We start from the raw sequence: 6,873 nt of genomic DNA, 5'->3' as shown, positions 1-6,873 counted from the left end.
CTTTCTCTATAGCCTCGTTGCCCTGCAATCGCGCTGTCTGCGATTGATCCTTCGATTCGTTATCGAAAAAGAAAAAAAAATGTTAAACCTGCCAAAAAGCGGCACCGGGCCCCCTGCTTTTACATCTATAGAGAGGTACGAGAAAGCACTCGTTTTGTGTTCGGCGTTAGCTTATGTGGTGTTTCGAAGTTTGCGGTGTTGCTGATCGCTTGCAGAAAGAATCCCCTTCAGAATCTCCAAAGCACAAGCCCTTGCGCGATGGTGCAAAGGTCGTGTCGCTTTCGAGGCGGCGTGTGACCGTTTCTTGAGCAGGAACAGAGCTACATAGCCCAAGAACCATGCCGTGAGACAGCGACAGGTAACGGTGCTGACATTTCATCATCCTTGTCCGACCGCTTTCTCACATCCTATATCGGTTCTGTCGCGCTTTTCCTGCTCAAGCCATGAACGAATGAGCGCATATGCGCGCGCTTCTGTGATCCCTTGTTGCGTTCTAGTTAACGAAGAGAACGAACATGCGCGCGACAGATCACTGGTTAGAGGGGCCAGCTCCTAACCGCCCGGTGACGGTATAGCTCCATCCCTGGTTTTCTACCCCTTCCCCCCTGTGCAGCGCGGTTGAGGTGTCCTCATCTGAGAGACAGCTACTGCGCTGCACTTTACCCCATGTTTCTTCCTTCCCAAACAAGAATCTCTCTCTCTCTTGTGGTGAGTGAGTAGCTTTCCGGGACATGAAGTGAGGCACAATATGGTATCACGGAAAGGACGAACACAGAGGAGGAGCGTCAAGACCCAGGCAACCAAGAGTATTTAGGGCCAAGTACGCTCGGGACTCAGATCTCTTTCGAAGGCGCTGTAGAAGAGCTCGGCCGGCTGCCGTCTGTTTGAGGCGGCCAATTTGCATCAATAACCTTTGTGATACGCGTTCGCTGGTACTGGAACATCTTGAGACGTTCGCTGGTACTGGAACATCCTGAGACTGAAGTATGATTTGAAGTATGATTTGAAGTATGATTGGTTCATGATTGGTCTTGAAGTATGAGTTGTCTTTGAAGTATGATTGGTCTGTTCGCTTCACTGCAGTCGTGTCCTCCACAACGGCTGAAATCGTTGCAATTGAGGCAGCTCTAAAGAAACTACGGTTTTGTACGCCTCAACCTGTTGTCATTCTCACAGATTCAAAATCTGCCCTTCAAAGGTTAGAGCACGGGTTCCCTACTGATGCCTTATGTGTTAGCTCCCTACGCTCGGTGCACAATCTCCATATCAAAGGCTTCTCCATACGTTTCCAATGGGTGCCCACGCACATAGGTATCATAGGCAACGAGATGGCGGACAGCCTCGCCCAAAGAGCGCTGTCTGGGAATCCACTGAGAAGTGTGCCTCAAGAGGACAAAAGACTCTTCAGAGAAGCGGTGTTGTACCACTTCAGTTCTTTGTGGAGCTCACCTCAAAAGCCATGTGTGATCAAGGGTCTCAAAAAAAAACCGAGCCACCTTACTGCTCCGCATTCGCACGGGCTCTGCTCGTACCCCTGCGTGAATGTATAAGACTGGCCTGACGTTATCACCATTATGTTCAACGTGTGGTGTGTGCGGTGACATAGAATATTACATAATGTGCTGTACTATGTATAACGCGGAAAGGAGGGTGTTATTCGGGTCCCTGAAGAAGACAGGAGTTCCTCACAGTTCTCTTCAGGACACTGTTTTCCCGCGCGGGAACTGGTTGTGTAGGAAGGTCTCTCGCCTTCTTTTAAATTACCTACAGGACACGGATTTGGCCTCCACATGGTGAACTGAGGAGTGTTCATTTGTAAGTGTGTCTGATTATGTGATTTATTTATTTTAAGTGTCGCTACGGTGGAGCAATTGCCGGCAGCAACTGCAAGGCCAATCCCACGAGTAGCCCACAATAACTCAACAACTCAACAACTCAGGACTAACATAGCAAATCCAGTTTCAAGGTTTGAACTGTTGTCTCTGTATAAAAACACCATAGAAATACGAATATATTATATTTATTCGTATATATGTATATATATATATATATATATATAATAAGCCTGGTAGCCTGGCTACGCCCACTGCAGGGCAAAGGCCTCTCCCATACTTCTCCAACAACCCCGGTCATGTACTAATTGTGGCCATGCCGTCCCTGCAAACTTCTTAATCTCATCCGCCCACCTAACTTTCTGCCGCCCCCTGCTACGCTTCCCTTCCCTCGGAATCCAGTCCGTAACCCTTAATGACCATCCGTTATCTTCCCTCCTCATTACATGTCCTGCCCATGCCCATTTCTTTTTATTGATTTCAACTAAGATGTCATTAACTCGCATTTGTTCCCTCACCCAATCTGCTCTATTCTTATCCCTTAACGTTATACCTATCATTCTTCTTTCCATAGCTCGTTGCGTCGCCCGCAATTTGAGTAGAACCCTTTTCGTAAGCCTCCAGGTTTCTGCCCCGTAGGTGAGCACTGATATATATATATATATATATATATATATATATATATATATATATATATATATATATATATATATATATATATATATATATATATATATATATATATATATGTGTGTGTGTGTGTGTGTGTGTGTGTGTGTGTGTGTGTGTGTGTGTGTGTGTGTGTGTGTGTGTGTGTGTGTGTTTGTTATTATTCTTATTAATTAGGTTATTTACTGCTGCATCAATAGCAACCATCACTGATTTCAGAGGGATCTGCGTCGCATAGAAGAACAGTGCGACACGTGGTTCACTTCCCCCAAGACAACGGAAACTGCGTTCATTTCCTTCCACCGTAGGTCCGCGTGTTCCACACCACGTTACACCATTTACGGTTACCGAATATATATTTCTTTTCACCCTCATATATATAGCTGGGCGCCTGCCTATCCACGATCTAGCATGGTCATTACACAACATTAACATTATCAATGATGCTAACCGCGTCCTTGCTTATTTACGTCATATACGTGTGTCACGCCCCGTCCCCAGAAAAAATAAGATGCTGGCTTATCAAACGCTCGTCCGGCCGAAGCTCGAGTATGAAATTATGGGATTTAACGTGCCAAAACCACTTTCTGATTATGAGGCACGCCGTAGTGGAGGACTCCGGAAATTTCGACCGCCTGGGGTTCCTTAACGTGCACCTAAATCTAAGTAATAAGGCGTTTTCGCCCCCATCGGAATGCGGCCGCCGTGGCCGGGATTCGATCCCGCGACCTCGTGCTCAGCAGCCCTACACCATAGCCGCTGAGCAACCACGGCGGGTCGAGCTCGAGTATATGCACTTGCGCCGATTTGTGGCCCCCACCAGTTTAACATTTCGAACGAATTGGAATCGGTGCAAAATCGCGTTTCGATGTAAATTTATTCCAGTTACTACATGTGTAACAAGCGTCACGGCACTAAAATTCCGGGCCGACCTTCCCTGTCCTGAACGCCGCCGCGAAATCGTCACACTTGCCGTTTTTCACAACTTTTTATCACTCGTCCATTAATCACTCCGTAATCACCCTCGCTCACCTACCATCGCTTCGTATAAGTCGCCAAAAGCCCATCTTCCACATGCCCGTACTTCTGCGCATGTATAGTATCATTTTTTTTTTTTCTGTCAAACAGCAAAAAGTTGGAATAACTTGGCAGCCGACGCTGTGAGCATTACCGCACCTGATACATTTAAAGCGGTTCTGGCGGACATATAAATCACATAGCTTATGCCTCGCTCGTTTTTTTTTTCTTTTCCAGGTTGTAACTAGGTATCATTATATCTATATGATATAACTTTATGTCAAGTGAACTGCCTTCCTTTAGTATGTACTATACAACTTGTACTTCTCGTATGTTTTCGCCGATACCGCCTACACTTGCCATGTCGAATTCTCGCTTGTTCACGTACTTTTTTTCTGTCGCGCCAATTCCTAAACGTGTCCATGTTTATATTTTTCTTTTCTATATTCTTCTTGCATTTGCTGCGTATTTGCATTCATTGTTATTCACATCTATTCTTGCATTTCCTGTAGTTCCCATTTCATCCCCTTTGTTGACTGGTTTCTGCGTGTACGCTTGACAGGCACGTACCCAGGATTTTTTTTCGGGGGGGGGGGGGGGGGCCAACCACCTCCATCATCATCATCATCATCATCATCATCATCATCATCATCATGTTTTATGTCCACTGCAGGACGAAGGCCTCTCCCTGCGATCTCCATTTACCCCTGTCCTGCGCCAACCGATTCCAACTAGCGCCCGCGAATTTCCTAATTTCATTGCTCCACTTAGTGTTTTGTCGTCCTCGATTGCGTTTTCCTTCTCTTGGTACCCATTCTGTAACCCTAATGGTCCAGCAGTTATCTAACCGGCGCATTACATGACCTGCCCAGCTACATTTTTTCCTCTTGATGTCAATTAGAATATCGTCTATACCCGTTCGCTCTTTGATCCAAACCGCTCTCTTTCTCTCTCTTAACGTCATGCCTAGCAATCTTCGTTCGATCTCTTTGCGCGGTCCTTAACTCATTCTCAAGTCTCTGCCCCATATGTCAGCAGTGGCAAAATGCACTGATTGCACACCTTACTTTTCAATAATAATGGTAAGCTTCCAGTCAGGAGCTGGCAATGTCTGCCGTATGCGATCCAACCTATTTTTATTCTTCTGTGAATTTCCTGCTCATGATCAGGGTTCCCTGTGATTAATTGACCTAGGTAAACGTACTCCTTCACAGTCTCTAGTGGCCGACTGGCGATCCTGATCTCTTGTTCCTTTGCCCGGCTATTTATCATTATCGTCATCTTCTGCATATTAATATTCAACCCCACTCTTACACTCTCTCTGTTAAGGTCTCCAATCATTTGTTGTAACTCGTCTGCATTGTTGTTGAATAGAACAATGTCATCGGCAAACCGAAGGTTGCTGAGATATTTGCCGTCGATCTTTACTCCTAAGCCTTCCCAGTTTAATAGCTTGACTTCTTCTAAGCACGCAGTGAATAGCTTTGGAGAAATTGTGTCTCCCTGTCTGACCCATTTCCCTATAGGTATCTCCCTGCTTTTCTTGTGTAGAATTAAGGTAGCCGTAGAACCTCTGTATATATTCTTACGCGAAGGACGAGCCAGTAAGACGAGAAACTATTTACAGATTATATTTACAACAACGGTTGCAGCGCTGACCGGTCAGATTCACAGCGCGAGCCCAGTTCGTTCTTCCTCCTCTTTTCTGGAGTGATGACGCCCACGCACCTCGTTCAAACAAACAAATACCAAACGCATGTAGCAATATTTTTCGAGCTTTTTACGTAAGCGTTCTGTAGTCCTTGATTACGTAGTGCCTCTAGACTGCTGGTATCTCTACTGATTCATATGCATTTTCGTAGTCTATATAAGCCACATAGAGAGGCTTATTGTACTCTGCAGATTTCGCGATAACCTAATTGATGACATGGATGTGATCCATTGTAAGGTATCTCTTCCTGAAGCCAGCCTCTTTCCTTGGTTGACAAAATCCAGTGTTGCCCTTATTCTATTGGACTATATTTTGGCAAATATCTTATATAATACTGGGAGCAAGCTAATGGTCCTATAATTTTTCAATTCTTTAACGTCTCCTTTTTTGTGGATTAGTATAATGTCTGCATTCTTCTAGTTTTCTGGGACCCTTGCAGTCGATATACACTTCGTATAAAGAGCCGCCAGTTTTCTAAGCAATATGTCTCCTCCATGTTTGATTAAATGGACTGCTATTCCACCTTCTCCTCCCGCTCTTCATCGTTCCATGTCTTGCAGGGCCCTTCTGACTTCATCACTAGTTATAGGAGAGTTTCCGTATCCTGTTCATTACTGTTTCTAAGTGAGGTATCGGGACTCCTCTGGGTACTGTATACAGGTCAGCTTAGAATTTTTCCGCTGCTTTTACTGTATCTTCGAGATTCCTTATGATATTATCCCTCTTATCTTTTAGTGCATACATCATGCTTTGTCCTAAGCCAGGTTTCTTTTTTACTGATGTCAGGCCGCGTTCATTTTTTTACGGCTTCTTCAGTCTTTCACATGTTATAGTTTCGAATATCAGTTATTTTCGCCTTGTGGATCAGTTTGACAGTTCCTCGAATTGCGTAACGCTCTGCGGCCGCCAGTCCCATGCAAACGCGTAGAGCGCAGGACTCTGCGATTCTAGACGTACTGCGCTCACCGAGAAAGGTTAGAAAAACACCCACATAAGCACAGCAGAGAAGTGGCTGCGTGAGGCGGTTCGACCGATAACTGTAGAAGCGTCATTCAAAGCAAGTAATTATTCTCCACTTCCGGCGGCGTTTTCTCTACTTCCTTTTTAAATAAAAAGATGTTGATCCATAAATATTCTCATAAACAACGGTTAACATTTTTATTATTCGCTTTTGCTTGCAGTTTGGTTGTTGCGCGTTGGTTCTCTCCCTTAGTAGATCGCTTAATTTCTCAACTCCTTGCGATTTTTGTTTCCGGTTTCCAATTTTGCACGAAAAGTGCGATACAATTAAGGAAAAACAGACGAGGTAACTGGCGACAGTCATCTTGCTTATGGGTTTAAGGGTTTTTGCTGGGTTTCATGATGGACGCTCTTTCACATCATTTTATTTCCCACCTTATCTAACCCATATCACGTGTATATGGTTCCGGGCATCGGCCAGTCGCGGCGAGCCGTAACTCAAGGAAATAATGAAGCAAAGGGAAAAGTTAAACGCAATTGGTGTTTTCTCCGGCCGCAGCTCGTTCCATGAGAGTACATACCAGCTGAGTAACAGCCGCATCCCTCTCCTGGTCCCAGGATCAGCCTAAACAAAGAAGGTTGAACTAACAAAAGCAACAGCTATGCGCGTGACGGTTGAATAGA

This window comes from Dermacentor albipictus, chromosome 1, assembly GCF_038994185.2.
Source record: "Dermacentor albipictus isolate Rhodes 1998 colony chromosome 1, USDA_Dalb.pri_finalv2, whole genome shotgun sequence".
NCBI lineage: Eukaryota > Metazoa > Arthropoda > Arachnida > Ixodida > Ixodidae > Dermacentor > Dermacentor albipictus.
This window is presented reverse-complemented; position numbering follows the sequence as displayed.